At 37.8% G+C, this 18,592-nt stretch overlaps 1 long non-coding RNA gene across 1 annotated transcript in view; it reads left to right on the top strand.

The window, feature by feature from the left end:
- The window catches only part of LOC103346077 (uncharacterized), a 68,636-nt gene extending 56,287 nt beyond the window's left edge, over nucleotides 1-12,349 (top strand). Inside the window, exons 3-4 of the long non-coding RNA XR_011378073.1 lie at nucleotides 5,533-5,605; nucleotides 6,921-12,349. This is a non-coding gene — a long non-coding RNA (uncharacterized lncRNA). The remainder of the gene's footprint in view (nucleotides 1-5,532; nucleotides 5,606-6,920) is intronic.
- Nucleotides 12,350-18,592: the final 6,243 nt, after the last annotated feature.

Below are 18,592 nucleotides of genomic sequence, written 5' to 3'. Positions count from 1 at the left end.
CTTATGGATTACAATGGCTTCCCCCCCATACCGTCCCTCCCACCCACAACCCTCCCCTTTCCCACTCCCTCTCCCCTTCCATTCACATCAAGATTCGTTTTCGATTATCTTAATATACAGAAGATCAGCTTAGTATACATTAAGTAAGGATTTCAACAGTTTGCTCCCACACAGAAACATAAAGTGAAAAATAATAGATGATTTTTTTAAATGATGATGAAATCAGATCAGACCTATTGTCATGTTTAATCCCAGTGAGAGTCAAGTTGGGAATTGATAATTTCTTTTTTTTTTTTTTTTACAGAAGATCAGTTTAGTATGCATTAAGTAAAGATTTCAACAGTTTGCACCCCCATAGAAACACAAAGTGAAATATATTGTTTGAGTACTCGTTATAGCATTAAATCTCAATGCACAGCACATTAAGGACAGAGATCCTACATGAGGAGTAAGTGCACAGTGACTCCTGTTGTTGACTTTACCAATGTGGCTGCAAACTGATGAAATCTTTGCTTAATACATACTAAATTGATCTTCTGTATATAAAGAGAATTGAAAATGAATCTTGATGTGAATGGAATGGGAGAGGGAGCGGGAGATGGGAGGGTTGTGGGTGGGAGGGAAGTTATGGGGGGTAAAAGCCATTGTAATCCATAAAGTATACTTTGGAAATTTATATTTACTAAATAAAAGTTAAAAAAATTACAAAATGTTAAAGAAATAAATAGAAGACTCAAAAACTGGAAAAAACCTTCATGTTCATGGATTGGAAGAATCAATATCATCAAAATGCTCATACTATGAAAGATTCAATGTGAGCCCAATCAAAATACCAACAGCATTCTTCTCAGATATAGAAAAGATGATTCTGAAATTCATATTGAAACACAAGAGACTCCCAATAGCTAAAGTGATCTTATACAACAAAAACAGAGCTGGAGGCATCACAATACCAGATTTCAAGATGTAGTACAGGGCAGTTATAATCACAGAAGCCTGGTACAGGTACAAAACAAATGGGTATACTAATGGAAGAGAATAGAAATTCCAGGAATCAATTCTTGAATGTACAATCAACTGAACTTTGAAAAAGGAGCTAAAATCAATCCCTGGAGCAAGGACAGTCTTTTCAACAAATGGTGCTGGAAAACTGGATCTCTACATCCAGAAATATGATGCAAGACCCCTCCCTTACACCTTATACAAAAATCCACTCAAAATGGATCAATGATCTAAATCTATGACCTGATACGTTGAAATTAGTAGAGAACACTGGGGAAATTCTGCAAGACATTGGCATAGGCAAAGACTTTTTGGAAAAGCCAGAGAAGCACAGAATATCAAAGCCAAAATTGACAAATGGGATTATATCAAGCTGAGAAACTTCTGCACTGCAAAAGAAACACTCTTCAAAGTTAAGAGTCAACAGATAGAATGGGAGAAAGTATTTTCAAACTATGCAACTGATAAAGGATTAATATCCAGAATCTATAAAGAGCTCAAGGAACTCAACAAAAACAAAATAAACAATCCAGTTAAGAAATTGGCAAAGGATTTGAACAGGAGTTTTTCAAAGAGGAAATTCAAATGGCCAGCAGAGAGATGAAAAAATACTCAGGATCACTAGCCATCAGGGAAATGCAAATCAAAACCACAATGAGGTTTCACCTCACCCAAATTAGAATAAGTCTAATGCAGAAATTAAGAAACACAAATGTGGCACAAATATCATATGTTCTCCCTGATCGGTGACAACTAACTGAGCACCAAAAGGGAAACCTGTTGAAGTGAAATGGACACTATGAGAAACAATGACTTGTCCTGACTGTTGATGTACAATGTAATACTTTATCCCTTTTAGTATTTCTTTTTGTTCTAGTACTATTGGTTGAACTCTGTAATTACCACACATTTATTCTTAGGTGTTTAAATTTTAACTGAAAAGTGATCCTTGTTAAATATAAGAGTGGAAATAAGAGAGGGAAGAGATGTACAATTTGGGACATGCTCAAGCTGACTTGCCCCAAATGGTGGAGTTAGAATCGTGCCAGGGGATTCCAATACAATCCCATTAAGGTGGCATGTACCAATGCCATCTCACTAGTCCAATTTCTGTTCACAATTGATCACACTGATGGGTCTGAATCAAAGGGATCACATAAGCAAGACTAGTGTCTGCTAATACTAACTGATAGAATAAAAAATGGAGAGAACGATCAAACATGGGAAGTGGGATACACAGCAGACTCATAGAATGGCAGATGTCCTGAATAGTACTCTGGCCTCAGAATCAGCCCTTAAGGCATTCGGATCTGTCTGAAGAGCCATGGGGGTATTTTAGGCATGGAAAGCCAAGACACTCTGGAAAAAAAAAAAAAAAAAAAGAAGACCTAAATGAAATATCTCTGTGAGTGAGATCCCAGTGGAAAGAACAGGGCCATCAAAGAAGGAGGTGCCTTTCTCTGAAGGGAGGAGAGAACTTCCACTTTGACTATGACCCTGTCAGAATAACATCGAAGTCAGCAAACTCTAAAGTCTTCCATAGCCTAGGCAGCTCATGACTAGAGCCTAGGGAGATTACTGACGCCATAAACAAGAGTGTCAAATTGTTAAGTCAACAACAGGAGTAACTGTGTTTTTATTTCTCATGTGGGATCTGTCCTTAATGTGTTGTCCAATGTGAATTAATGCTATAACTAGTCCTGAAACAATATTTTACACTTTGTGTTTCTGTGTGAGTGCAAAGTGATGAAATCTTTACTTAATATATACTAAATCGATCTTCTGTATTTAAAGATAATTGAAAATGAATCTTGATGTGAATGGAACGGGAGAGGGAGCAGGAGATGGGAGGGGTACGAGTGGGAGGGAAATTAAGGGGGGGGCAAAGCCACTGTAATCCATAAGCTGTACTTTGGAAATTTATATTTACTAAATAAAAGTTAAAAAAGAACCAAAAAACCCTAATAATTAAAAAAAATTAAAAATAAAATAAAATTTAAAAAAAGAAAGAAAATAGAAACACAAATGCTGGTGAGGATGTGGGGGAAAAGGTACCCTAATGTGTTGGTGGTGGGAATGTAACTGGTGCAGCCATTGTGGAAGAATAACTAAGTACCTAAATGTAATCTATAGGAGTCAAATTGACATTTTGAGATTTGATGATTTCTTAAAGATTTATTCATTTATTCTAAAGTCAGAATTACACACAGAGAGGAGAGGCAGAAAAAAAAGTGAGGTCTTCCACCCACTGGTTCACTCCCCAATTGGCTGCAACAGCCAGAGATGCACTTATCCTAAGCCAGGAGCTAGGAGCTTCTCCTGGGTCTCCCATGTGGGTGCAGGGACCCAAGGATTTGGGCCATATTCTACTGCTTTCCCAGGTCATAGCAGAGAGTTGGATTGGAAGTGGGGCAGCTGGGACTTGAACTGGCACCCAAACTCTTTATTTAGTGTAGGGTTAATCTTATGAGTATAAAGTTAACTGAAAATATGTCTTGGTAAAAATTAAGAATGTTAATAGTAGAGGGAAGAGGCAGAAGGGTGGGAGCATTTGCAGGAGGGAGGGTAGGATGGGAAGTATCACTATGTTCCTGAATCTGTGTATAGGAAATACATGAAATTTGTATACCTTAAATAAAGTTAAGAAAAATACCTTTGAAAATAGAACTTTAGAAGAAATTTTCTGAGAACTACAGGCTGCTTTAGTCTCTCTGCTAAAATAAGTAAAAACTAAAGAACACTCACAAAAAAAAAAAAAAACCTGTTGCTCTAAATTATAATCATGACTAAGTTGTGGTAACAATAAGTTAAATAGCTAATTACCACATGGTCCAACAAATCTATTTCTGTTGTATACAAGGGGCACTTCAAAAAATCATGGAAATGCAAATTAAAAGATTATTTTGGTACAAATTTTTTTAAAAATCCATGCATATGATGGCTATCTAACAAGTTCATGGAGAATGTGTATTATGAAAAATTATGAATTAATTTGAAAATACTTGTACTAAAATAAACTTGTTTTTAATTTCATTCTTTGAGCACTTAAAAATGGTTGTTTACTTATGTTTATTTGAAAGGAAGAGCAACACAGAGAAAGAGCGTGAGAGAATGCTTCCATATACCAGTTTACTTCCCAAATGTGCACAACACCTGGGGCTGGGCCAGATTGAAGCCAGGGGCCCAAAACTCCATCTGTATCTTGTATCCTCAAGTTGGTGGCAGGGACCCAGGTATTGAGCTAACTGGATCCAAAGCAGAGGAGCTGAGGATGTGGGAACCACTACCTCCTACCTTTCATAAACATTGAAGTACCCTATTTCATAAAAGCAATGGTACAGCTATTCAAAAAAAAAGTGTATATGTGGACATTGATAGCAGCATTATTTACAATAGCTAGAAGGTAGAAATGAAAATGTGGATCACTTGGTGAATAGATAATCAACAAATTATAGTAGATCCATATAATAAATATTATTCAGCTTTAAAATGGAATTCAGTGTTAACCCATGTTACAAGTGAATAAAACTTGAGAAGTTATGATTCAGTGAAATAGTCCAGGAATAAAATGTTCCACATTGTATGAGTTCACTTTCATGAAATGTGCAGACCTGGTAAATCTATGGGAACATAAAGTAAATTCGTGGTTGGTAGTGACTGAACAGGGAGTAGGAAAAATGGGAATGCCTGCTGTAAGGGTGTGTATTTCCTCTTGGGCGGGTGTAAAAGTCCTGCACTAACCACTGATCATGCTTATACAGCATTGTTAATGTCCTTAATGCCACTGAATGGATTTTAAGTTTGTCAATTACTTATTATGTGGTTTACCACAAAAACAAAACCAACATTGAGGAGATTTTTATATTTTTATTTATGTAAGGTGAATAAATTTCATGTATTATATACAGATTTAGGAGTGTAGTGATACTTCCCACACTACCCTCCCTCCAGCCCACACTCCCACCCTTCCTCCTCCTTCCTTTCTTCTTCTTTCTTTTAATTTTTACAATGACATACTTTGTTTATTTTAGAATCCTAAGATTAACCATCCACTAATTAAATAATCCAACAAATAGTAACAATGAAAAAAAAAAACCCACTGTTCCTCAACAGTAGAGACTAGGGCTGTAAACAATAATAAAATCATCTCAAAATGTCAATATCACTCATATACATTACATTTTGTACTCCATTATTTTTCCAGAGTTTAGGGAAAACATACAGTATTTTTCTTTTGGGACTGGCTTATTTCACTAAGTATAATGGTTTCCAGTTTCATTCATTTTGTTGCAAAGATAGGATTTCATTCATTTTTATGACTGAGTAATATTCTATAGTGGATATATACCACATTTTCTTTATTCAGTCATCAGTTGGTTGACATCTGTGTTGATTCCAAATCTTAGCTATTGTGAATTGATCTGCAATAGACATGGGAGTACAGATAACTCTTTCATATGGTGATTTTAATTTGCTTGGGTAAGTTCCCAGGAGTGAGATTTCTGGGTCATATGATGTATCTATTTTCAGATTTCTGAGGAATCACAATACTGTCTTCAACAATGGCTGTACTAGTTTATATTCCCACCAACAGTGTATTAAGGTACCTTTTCTCCCACATCCTCATCAGTATTTTTTGTTTGTTGATTTCTGTATGAGAGCTATTCTAACTGGGGTGAGGTGAAACCTCATTGTGGTTTTGATTTCCATTTCCCTGATGGCTAGTGATCGTGAGTATTTTTTCATGTATCTGTGGCCATTTAAATTTCATCTTTTTAAAAATGCCAGTTCAAGTCCTTTGCCTCATTTCTTAACTGGATTGTTGTTTTGTTTTTGTTGAGTTTCTTGAGCTTTTTATATACTCTGGTTATGGATCCTTTATCAGTTTTATCATTTGCCAGTATTTTCTCCTTTTGAAATTACAAACCATCAGTGTGAGAATTAACCATTAAAGAGTGTGTTGTGAAAATCTCCCTCATTATAGGGAAGTTGACATAGGAATTGTCATAGTTCCAGGAAGCAAATGTTTAACAGCAAATATTCTTTGTCCTACCAATAAGAGTGAGATGTAATGCTAAGTACACACACACACACACACACACACACACCACTGTACTCACTCTCGTATAAAATAGTATGTGCTTTGATTTAATTTGTGAAATCTAATGAAAAATTCCTTCAGTTTTACATTATAGCTATGGCCGGAACCCTATAACTGTTATTAAACAATTTATTCCTTGAGACAGTTGCTTGAAATTAATTAGGGGAAAGATTTGCTTCAGCCATATTACTTCCCAACAGAATGAAAAAAATATTTTCTGTAATGTCAAGTGTGTGCACCCCTCAAAATTAAAACAAAAGAAAAAGAAACCTTGGACAGACTCTGAGCCCAGACTCTTCAAATCTTTATGGGTTCAATTCTTTTATACCTAGAATGAATCACTGTGATTTTAAGACACTTTAGTCTCAAAGTTATGCAACTATTTAATTCTATCAAACTCTTTAATAACAATGATACTGATTCAAACATGGAAATGACCCATGAATTAGCTGCCAGAGAAACTACTGTTGGAAAAAGACCATCCCAGTGTAATTTTCTGTGGAGGCAAAGATGGTGCACACATCTGTGCTTTGGGTCCTGTTAGTGGACTTCCTAGCGAATGTGAGGCAACAGAAATGAGAAGTTAGAGGATGATGATCAATTGGAAGGATCTTTATTTTATTGCAGAATCATTTAAAAACAATGTCTTTCACACAATTTTTACAGTTAAGAATTAGCTTTCATAAATTTTGTCTTCATTTCATTTTTATTTATGTAAAAGTAACAAATTTAATCTATTTCATATGTACAGTTTTAAGAGTGTAATGGTACTTCCCACTCTATCCTCCCTTCCTCCCTTCCTCCCACTCTCCTCTAGCACGACAGTTATTCTGGTTTTAAGAATTAAGGAGGAAGCTGTAACACAGCAGGTAAAGCCTCCGCCTGCAGTGCCAGTATCCCATATGGGCGCCCGCCGGAGTCCTGGCTCCTCCACTTCTGATCCAGCTCTCTGCTATGGCCTGGGAAAGCAGTAGAAGATGGCCCAAGTCCTTGGGTCCCTGCACGCTCATGGGAGACCTGGAAGAAGCTCCTGGCTCAAGGATGTGGATAGGCACAGCTCGTGTGTTGTGGCAATTTCGGGAGTGAACCATTGGATGGAAAACCTCTCTCTCTCTCTCCTCTCTCTTTCTCTGGCTCTTCCTCTCTGTAACTCTGCCTTTCAAATAAATAAATATTTTTTAAAAAAGAATCAAAGAAGTAGAAGTATTGAGTAATCTGAGGTTGCAAGTGCCATACACTTCTAAGTTCTAGCATGAGCTCTTCTCGTTCCTGTGCAATATTACTGTTCTCCATGTATTTTGATCATAATCTAAAGTGTATATCTCTGTATTAGTGCTAATCATGACTTTGTAACTCAATGCTGCAATTAAGTCGTAGACCTACTATTATGATTGAACATCTGATAACTCCCTGGCAACAGAGGGTGTGAATAAACACCCCAAAACAGTTTGCAAAGACTCTGTAAGACAACTGTGTTGTGAAAAATATCCCCTGCAGGCATCAGAAGATGATATTATCTCACACGTCAAAAACAAACAAAAAATAATCAAAACAAAAAAACATTGTTTTATAACTTTGTCAAGCTAATGGTTAAGAGTGCTATACTACCAAAGTTTTAATGATCGAATACTTTAATATCTACTGTGTTTGGATGATGAAATGGTGTTTTTCTTTCCATTCAATTGTTTATAGCCATTGTCTATATTCTCATTAAACTAGGGTCTTTTTGCTTTATATTTCTTAAATTTCTCATTTGGTGAAGTATTAAGCATTTTTACTGTAATGTAATTTTAAAAGATGTTATCTCAAAAAAAAAAACAAAAAAAGGAAAGAAGGAAAGAAGATGGGAGGGAGAGAGGAGGAGGAAGGAATGGAGGGAGTGAGGCAAGGAATATCATTACATTCTTAGAACTGTATCTTCAAATCACATTGAATCTGTTAAAAAAAACTAGCAAAATTAAAATAAAAAAGAAAACATTTTGTGAAAAAAAAATTTATTGATATACCTGCTTTCCTCTGTGCTGTCCCTTTGGAAGAGTAGTGGGAAAAGAGAAGTGGAACTCTGACAAATAATATTTTCATGGCTTTCTGCAGACAGAGGAATTTGAGAAATATTTGTAGCAAGAAGGAGCAGAAAAAGGAGACCGTTATTAGTACTTTTCCTCTTGTGTTGATTTTGACTTTCACAGTTAACCTAGACAATGTCTAGGGCCCACCTATTGCAACCTCACCTCCAAGCTTGAGAGTCTTGAATAAACTTATTCTTTGACTTTAAAACAACAACAACAACAAAAAACAAACAAAATAGCACCTGAAAATTAGAAGCAAGTATCCATAGGGACTAAACAAAGTAATTTAAAACAATAGCAGGCCAAAGTAAAAGGAATTTGGAAAGTAAAGAAAAGTTTATGAGAGCAAGGAAAAGATCACACTTTGGAAGTTAATTAGTGAGGTGAGAACCAAACTTGAGCTGACATTACAAAGGAAGAAAAAGACACATATGGAGTTTCTGGAAAGGTGAGATGTGACAGTCAGAGGAAGGTGAGTCAACCAGAAGACTGCTCTTCCTGAGCCAATAGCAGAAATACTCAAAGAAAAAACTTGTGTCACAATACAATGGTTAAAATTTTGAGTTACCGAATGATCAGAATAGCCTAGCTAGCAGCTTAATAATTTTCATATACAACCAATAAAATGAATATTGCAACTAGACATGCCTTAATAAAACCCCTGAAGCAAAAACAAGAAGAAAATGAAGACATTTATAAAACTCCGGTGTCCTATAAAGCAATAGAAGCAGCTCTGACTTATGTTTCTTTTATACTACACGGAATGCTAAATGTGGTACATTTGAGCTTTGAGGAGGAAAACTGTGCTGCAAGGGTTTGATTCTCTTTCACAGGCAAAAAAAATCATTGTCAAATATATTCAAGACATCAGAACATAATTTCATTCAAGTGCCATATTTGAAAATTTCATAAAATTCACTTTTAAAAATAGTACACTGCCTTTTTTTTTTTTTTGAGAAAAGCAAGCCAGTTAATTTATTCCTTTCATCTGCCATGCTCAAACCTGTGTTCCCATTAAGAGGTTACACAGTGTTCTGGGAATGGAAAGCACAGCCCTGTCTTTTAATGCTAAATCTGTACAGGTCTGAGGTTTTGCTGATTCCTGAAGTCACATCTAGCAGCCAAAAGCATAAAGTGATTCGCTAAGTGAACCCATCCTTTCTCAAAGTCTTGTCACACATTTCAGCAGTCCAACTGGCTCCTCGCCTTTTTTGGAATGTCTCTTACTTCATCACTTTCTGTCTTGGAGATAAAAATAGAATTTTCAACTTTCATTATTTTGCAAAATTATCTCAAAGTCTAATTAAACTACTTGTATCTTTATTGTCTAACACTTTCTTTGTCCATCAGAATCTCTTATCAAATACCTGATGTCAACACAGTCTATGAGTTTAAATCAAATGAAACGATAGAACAAGCAGACTTGGTTGATGGAAGGATTTTTTTGGCTAAGAATTCAGGTTACAATATCCCTTTGAAGTGATCTTCCCACCGAGTTTTTCATATCCCAGAGTTCCAGAATCCACATAATTTATTTCCCTTTGGTTCTTTCTTGTTGGGTCTTTATTCTTGTAATTATTGGAAAAAAAAAAAAAACAGGAATAAGCATGACTTTTGATTTCTTTAGCCTTGAAACTCCTTAGGGTCTTTCTTTTCACAACCTAATCATAGTTCTTCAATTCCTTCCTATGATTCTCCATAGCATGATCTCCATGCTACTAACAATCTTTCACAAGATATTTGGGCAAACAAGAGAGAAGGCTGGGACAATTATTTTTTTAAAGATTTATTTATTTATTTGAAAGTCAGAGTTACACAGAGAGAGGAGAGGCAGAGAGAGAGAGAAGTCTTCTTTCCGATGGTTCACTCCCCAGATGGCCGTAACGGCCAGAGCTGTGCCGATCCAAAGCTAGGAGCCAGGAGCTTCTTCCAGGTCTCCCACTTGGGTGCAGGGGCCCAAGGACTTGGGCCATCTTCTACTGCTTTCCCAGGCCATAGCAGAGAGCTGGATTGGAAGAAGAGCAGCCGGGACTAGAACCAGCGCCCATATGGGATGCCGGTGCTTCAGGCCATGGTGTTAACCTGCTGTGCAATAGTGCCGGCCCCGGGACAATTATTTTTTAAATTTTATTTAAGATATACAAATTTCATTTATAGCATATATACAGATTTAGGAACATAGTGATACTTTCCACCCTGTCCTCTGTCCCACCCGTACTCCAACCTTTCTTCCTCTTTCTATTCCCACTCTTAATTTTTACAAAGATCTAATGTCAGTTTACTTTGTATTTATAATATTAACCCTGAATTAAGAGTTCAATAAATAGTATGAAGAAAAAAAAAAAAAAACACTGTTCCTCAACAGTTGAGGCAAGAGCTGTAAACAGCTATCAAAATGTCCATTCCACTACAATACATTACATTTTAGATACTCTATTAGTTAACACAGATCAGGGAAAACATTTGGTAGCTGTCTTTTTGGGACTGTCTTATTTTACTAAATATAATGGCTTCTAGTTGCATCCATTTTATTGCTAAAGAAATTATTTCATTTTTTTTACAGATGAGTCATACTTCCTCATGTATTATACCATAGTTTCTTTACCCAGTCATCAGTGGATGGACATCTGTGTTGATCCCATATCTTAGCTATTATGAATTGAGCTGCTATAAACTTCATATGTTGATTTATTTTCATTTGAATAAATTCCCAGGAGTAGGTCTGGTGGATCCTATGGTAGGTCCATATTCATATTTCTAAGATATCTCCATACTGTCTTTCACAGTGCCTGTACCAGTTTACATTTCCACCAACAGCTGAATTAAGGCACTTTTCCCCCCACATCCTCACCAGCATTTGTTGTTTGTTGATTTCTGTGAGAGCCATTCTAACTGGGGTGAGGTGAAACCTCACTGTGGTTTTGATTTGCATTTCCCTGCAGGCTAGTGATCCTGAGCATTCACTTGGAGCAGTTACTGATTTTTCCATAGCCCAACGCCAAATTCTTACCCTGCTTGTCCAGGCTCTGAATAATTCAGCACAGAAGAGCATGGCAAGCCCCTTCCGTCTGGTGGCTTTTGCCTAGAGAGTTACCTAAGTAACTTAAGTCCAGTAGACACACCTCTGTTTAAATTGTCTTCACTGGCAATGGGTTCATTCTGTTTCCTGGCATGTTTCTCAGTCACACAAACAGAACTAAGTGATTGTCACAACAGCTTGTGATTAAAGGACTTTTTTTTATTCATTGTGCTCATCAGGAGTACAACATCAATGTGAATATTACTGGCATTGGGACTAGAATCCAAGACTTCTGCATTTTCCCTGCTTATGTACTCAAATGCACAGCTATTTGACTGACAGGGTAATATGCCCCCTGTAGTTTGGATCTGTAACTCTTAGTCTTATTTGACTTACATTGAAATAGAGATGATAACTGGCCCATTACAGATGCCTCGACAGTTACGAGGAAACGACTAGAATTCTTGGAGGGACTTTTCAGCGCTCAGAGGTTGGGAGAATGGGGCAAAACAGGGACATCCACGGGAAGCATGTGGAGGAGAGAGGACAGATTCTCTGGAAGAATTTCCTGCTCTCTTGAAAGCTTAAAGAGACTGGTCATATGGTTCAATCCTGTACTCAAACACTTAGACAAAACAGAGCCATTTTTCAGACCCCTCAGAGGGGAGCACCCCCTGCCTCATCATGGGACTATCTGTTGTTTCCTGCAGCTAGGCAGGTTCCCTTGTTGTCTTCATGGGAGAAATTAATGCTCCAGAAAACTTTTCTTGTCTTTTCAGAAAAAGCAGATTCTATGCTAAAGCATAGATTTTCTTCACTGGGACTTGGGAACTCTTGTTTTCACTATTAAGGAAGAGTCCTTGTGTACTGTAGGGTCATTGCCATGAGCCAAGAGATGAGAGTGAGCCAGGTCAGAGTAGGCTGAAAGTGAGGGGCTTCTGTGATCTGCAAGCTTTGCAGAGGAATGAAAGTACTGATGTGGCTAACTGGAGATGACATTCACCAAACTTGCCCACCTCATGCCCTACACCAGCGTACCTTGGACGCTGAGGAGGAAACAGACTTCTAGATCAGAGAGAAACTCTGGGGGATGGATGAGGTAGAGGGATCAAAGCCATGGAAGGCTTCATGGGGCAGGGTGGGAGGGAGGACATTGTGTGTGGAAGGTGGGAGTGGGGAGCAGAAGACAAGGCACCCAGCTGTGTCACAGGTGACTCTGGGGTGGCCCGTGGAAACTTCCTTGCTGAGAGAACTCTTCCCACATGGAGTACATCCCGTGCCCATCAAGTCCATTGTGAAATGAACCAAAAAGCATAACTAATAGAATGACTGCCTCAGAATTGCCTGGAAAGGCTGTTAGGCCCATTCCAATCTCCACGCAGAAATTCAAAAACTACTACAGACTGGTAAAAAGAAAATCAATTTTTGCCTGTTTTTTTTTTTTTTTTGTGAATTCCAGCATAAGTTCTAAACTTTCCATGATAACATATTTGAACTTCTTATATTTTAATGTCCATGAACTTCTTATAATAAATTTATGACTTTCTTGATGTAATTTAAGTCTACTACAGAATGTCTTTGCCTATAATCAAAGACTGTCCTTATGGTTTTTATCCTTAGGTACATTGCTTTTTTTTCTAAAATTCTATGTTTAAAATTGAAGTGTAATACTGTAACTAAACAGGGTGTTTATGAGACAAAATATTTCAAAACCACCAATGATGTTAGCATTTGGACATCTATTGCTTTTGAGCAGAGTTTTCACTATTAATTTTATAGCAAATATAAGAACATTTGTATCCTGCAATTTGTAGGGCAGAAAACTATCTTAAAACTTTATTTTAAGCAATTCCATGGTTTTTTCATTGCTATTACATTTATTATACCTAAAGGATATGTAATATCCCTTTTAAGTTGATGTACTGTGATTCTCTAAAGTATTTCTCTATTTTAAACAGTGTTTGTTCCCTTACAATATGTTGAATTATTTACTTAGTGGAGAGTTAATCTTGTTACTATAAAATAAACAGAAAGTATATCATTGTAAAAATTAAAAAAAATATATAAGAAAAGAAGGATGAGAGAAGGTGGGAGCATAGGGTGGAAAGTAGCAATCAGGGAAATGCAAAACAAACCACAATGAGATTTCACCTCACCCCGGTTAGAATGGCTCACATGCAGAAATCTACCAACAATAGATGCTGGAGAGGATGTGGGGAAAAGGGACACTAACCCACTGTTGGTGGGAATGCAAACTGGTTAAGCCACTATGGAAGTCAGTCTGGAGATTCCTCAGTAACCTGAATATAACCCTACCATTCAACCCAGCCATCCCACTCCTTGGAATTTACCCAAAGGAAATTAAATTGGCAAACAAAAAAGCTGTCTGCACATTAATGTTTAATGCAGCTCAATTCACAATAGCTAAGACCTGGAATCATCCCAAATGTTTTCTAATTTTAGTGTAGGGTTAATCTTATGTGTGTAAAGTTAATAGAAAATAGATCTTAGTAAAAAAATAGGAATGGGATTAGGACTGGGAAGAGGTAGAAGGGTGGGAATGTGGGTGGGAGGGAGGGTAGGATGGGATAATTAAAAAAAATTTTAAAAAAGCTAGAAGCTTAAGTGGAGAGTATGTGTGAACTGTACTGTGGACAAGTGGAAGACACTGAAGTAAACTGGAATAGCTGTTATGGAGAAAATTCAGATTTTCAAGAACTTTGAAGTTATATGTATTTATTCTTAATGACATTTGGGAAGCTATGGTTTGGTTAATAAAATGAGAACTACATATCATGAGAAAAGCACTCCCTAAGAAAGAAAAGGATTATTTGAAAAAAAAAAAAAAAAGACCTTTAAGCATGGAAAAAAATCCAACATTGGAAAGATATAGATAGGCATTAAAGAAAGGATAAATTGGTGATCTTCAAAGAAATATTTACAAAGTAGAGAGAAAAGGGAAAGGGCATGGAATTATGAGTGAAAAATAATGCAGAGGGGAATATTTCTAGGAGCATTGAGTTTAGAAAGCAGTAATCCAGAAAGAGAAGGGCATTGATGATGGATATAATACGCAAGGTTGGGTGGAAATGAAAAGATACACATGGGAATAGAGTGTTTGTTTCCCAAATTATTAAAGCTGACAGAAGAGAAAAAAATGCTGGTCACTAAACAAGTGTGAAGATGCTCAACTACACAGTCATCTTGGATGAGCCAGATTGACATCAGCAGGGTAATAGAATAAGAGGCTCTGAGTTTCCCTTCTCCCATGGACATTGAATAAACATCCACATGCAGCCGGAGAGACTCTGACACACGCAAATAAGAAAATATCTACACCCAATCAGATAGATAAAGGTCAGACACAACTTTGTCAAAAAAACCAGAAAACAAAATAGCAACAATAACAACCAAACCCACCATATACTCAATGTCTTACAATTGAGAAAGGATTCCCATCTCCCAGTGAAGGTTTTGCATATAATTATATAGAATTCAGGCCTTTATGGTCCCCCTACCCTGAGAGTTTGACTCCTCAGTTACTGGCTCCGGGAGTGGATGAGACTAGGCATTCACAATCTCCAAACAGCACAGAGATGAAAGAGGTGGTGCTAAATAGGCTTAGAAGCACCTCCAGTAGTTACTCCTGGCATCAGTGCAAAGGGAACAGGCAAAGTGCCCTGCTACCAGGTTCTTCTGAGAGGAAGGTTGCTGCCTGCAGACTTCCAAGTGCTGCCTGAGGGTCAGGCAAAAGAAGAGGAAAACAAGAGACCTTTGGAACCACAGGGGCAGGGGAACAGTGGGACTAAGGGAGCCTGCATGGGATTTTAGAGACCCCCTGTGTCTTTTTCCCTTGCTTGCTCCAGAAATAAAATCAGGTCTCCATCTTCTGCATCAAGGGAGTTTGTCCACCTGTACTGAATATCCAGTTTTCACAGCTCTGACCTGAGACTGGCTCCTAAATCAATGAACCTGGAAGGGCCTGGGAACTGCATTTTTGAGTCTCCTGAGACCACTGAGAATAGAGAGGTGGTCTTAAAGGGGCCTGCAAATAATCCCACTGGTGCTTCCCAGGTTTAGCACAGAACAGACAATAACTCTCGACTCGTGGTCCTTCCCAGAAGATGTTTGTCTGCCCTCCCAGATGCTAGAGAGTTGGGTAACCAGTCTGCATCTATCAGCTGAAGGGCCAAGTGAACAGCTATCTTGTGGGAGCCTTAATGGGCACTGGGTTACTTCCTCTGTCTTCCATCTGGCTTGCTTCAGTGATTAAAATCCACTCTCCAACTTCTCCCTGGAAGGAATTCTTCCAAAGATTGAACATCTCAATTTTTACAGCTCCTACTTAAAGGGCTGGCACTCAAATGGCTTTGCTCTGGGAGTCGACTGGGCTCTTCATTTGCAAGTCCCCCTAAACACAAGGAACAAAGAAGCAGTTTTATTTCTACTATATATATATATATTTATATTTATATATTTATATGTTTAAAGTTTATTTATTTTTATTTAATTTGAAAGGGAAAGGGAGAGGAAATGCAGAGGGAGAGAGAGAGAGGAGAGATCTTCTGTTTGTTGGTTTTCTCTTCAACTGTAACAACTGGGGCTGGACTAGTTCAAATCAAGGAGCTAGGCACACTATCAGGATCTCCCACATCGGTGGCAGGGACTCAAGTTCATAAACCATCGTCTATCTGCTCCCTCCCTGGGCATGTATGAGCAGGAATCTGGATCAGAAGAGGCGACAGGGCTCAAATACAAGCACATCAGTATAGGATGCAAGAATCCCATATTTAACCACCATGTCCCCACTAAAGGAGCAGTTTTAAAAAAAACTTCATGGGCACTCCAGTGGCTACTCCCCAAGGCTCTGTGCAGAGCAATTGGGTAAAAATGGCCAACATTGAGTTTCTCCCCGGGAGGGTTTTGACTTAACATCCTGACTTTCCTAGCTGCTCCCAGTGGAGCAGAGCTTTCATTAGTCTGCCTCTGGGAGCTGACAAAGCACTCAGAAGTGCTTTGGAAACCAAGGCAAGCTGTGAACTTTTCCCAACATTCTTGCTGCTGACTCACTCCAGAGATGGCTGCCTTGTATATGAGTGCTATCAAAGCTTGTGCACACAGGATCTTGAGGGTGACAAAGAAAAGACACAGGAGGAAAGAGTGTGCAGTCTACAGGAGAAATTCGAAGGAGGCCCACCTGAGACACATGCAATCAAATGATCCACAGTTAAAAACATTTGAAGGCGGCTAAAAAATGTGACTTGTTACACACATGGAAACCACAATAAGGCTATTGGAGGATCTTTTAGCAGAATCCTTGCAGGCCAGAAGTGAGTTGGGTGATACATTCAAAATGTTGAAAGAAAAAGATTGACCACCAAGAATATTTTATTTAGAAAATTGATCTATCATCAAAAATACAGAGGAGAAAATGATTTTTCTCAGAGAAGCAAAGACTGAGGGAGTTCTCCTTCACCAGATGTGTCCTAAATACTAAAGTGCAAAAGTTTCCTTTTCCACTCATTTGGTTAACTGGGGGTTTTGAGCTTCCTTCTTCTATTTATTCATACTATATACACTAGGCTGTTGTGAGCTATAGTCTTCACACTGTGCTGTGTAACACTAGGAACTTATTCCGTCAATGTAACTCTGATTTAGTATCTATTATCCATACTCCCTCTATTCTCCCTCCCCACACCTCTAACAATCACCATTCTTCGCTCTGATTGAGTTTTTGTTTTGTTTTGTTTTGATTTGATTTCAGCTCCCACAAAGAGGGAGAACATGCAGTATTTGTCTTTTCTGTCTGGTTTATTTCACTTGACATGATGTCTTCCAATTCCATCTGTTCACTGTAAATGACAGGATTTCATCATTTTTATAGCTGAATAGTATTTGATTGTGTATAAATAAATGTTCTTTATCCATTATTTATCCATTCATCTGATGACAGACACCTTGGTTGACTGCATAAAAATAATGAAATCCTGACACTTGCAGCAAAATGGATGGAACTGAAGATTATTATGCAAAGTGGAATAACTCAGACATGACTTTCATACATGAAAAGGAGATGCCATATATTTTCTCTCATATATGGAAGTTAACATATAGGGAGTATAAAATGTGAAGATATATTATTTGGCATGTAAATGTCATTTATAAATGTCATTTTCACTGAATTGTATACTCTACAAAATAATATATTCTTTCCTCACTTTATGATAATTGTCATGAATTACACATTATGTAATGTTAATATCCCCACTTTCAGGTAAAATAAAAATAAAAGATTAAAGTTATCCAAGTTGACAGAAAGAGGTAAATTCATCTCTGCAGATGATTGTTCAATGATTGTGGTGGCTGTCATTCACTCAGCAGTATTTTTGAGGGACAGTTGTGTACAAGACTTGTGCTGAGCGCAACAAGCACAAAGGAGCGGGGTGGGGGGAGGGGGAGAGAGAGAGAGAGAGAGAGAGAGAGAGAGAGAGAGAGAGAGAGAAGGACAGTTACATCCATCATTTATCCATCATTTGCTGGTTCAATCCCCAAGTGCCTAGAACAGGTGAGGCTGGGCCATGCCAGGTCTCCCATGTGAGGGCAGGGACCCAATCCCTTGAGCCATACCTGCTGTCTGCAAGGGGACAAATTAGTAGGAAGCTGGGATCAGGAGTGCTGCTAGAACATGCAGGCTCTAAACTGTTGAAATCTTTACTTAATGCATACTAAACTGATCCTCTGTAAAAAAAAAAAAAAAATTATCAACTCCCAACTCCCAACTTGACTCTCACTGGGATTAAACATGACAATAGGTCTGATCTGATTTCATCATCATTTAAAAAAAATAATCTATTATTTTTCACTGTATGTTTCTGTGTGGGAGCAAACTGTTGAAATCTTTACTTAATGTATACTAAGCTGATCTTCTGTATATTAAGATAATCGAAAATGAATCTTGATGTGAATGGAAGGGGAGAGGGAATGGGAAAGGGGAGGGTTGTGGGTGGGAGGGACGGTATGGGGGGGAAGCCATTGTAATCCATAAATCGTACTTTGGAAATTTATATTCATTAAATAAAAGTTAAAAAAAATAAAAAAAAGAACATGCAGGCTCTGATATGGGATATAGGTGTCTCAAGAGACATTCTTACCTGTTACACAAAATGTCCAATCCCCAATTTGACTTTTACTTAGCTTAAAGGGACAGAAGATGCAGCAGGTCTGGTGTTTCAAACTCATTAGGAAAGCCAGAAGCTAAACATGAACCAGGATCCGTACCCCTTCACCCATATATGCCGTGTGCTGCTGAGATCACAGGTGCCTGCAGTGCCTTAACATCTGGATGCTGCAGTCTTGCTTTCCCTTCTGTCTTTTTTTATAACTTTTTTTTATTTGACAGGC

Source organism: Oryctolagus cuniculus, chromosome 8, assembly GCF_964237555.1.
Source record: "Oryctolagus cuniculus chromosome 8, mOryCun1.1, whole genome shotgun sequence".
Taxonomy (NCBI): domain Eukaryota; kingdom Metazoa; phylum Chordata; class Mammalia; order Lagomorpha; family Leporidae; genus Oryctolagus; species Oryctolagus cuniculus.
The sequence above is the reverse complement of the archived record's forward strand: the minus strand, read 5'-3'. Positions and strand labels throughout refer to the sequence as shown.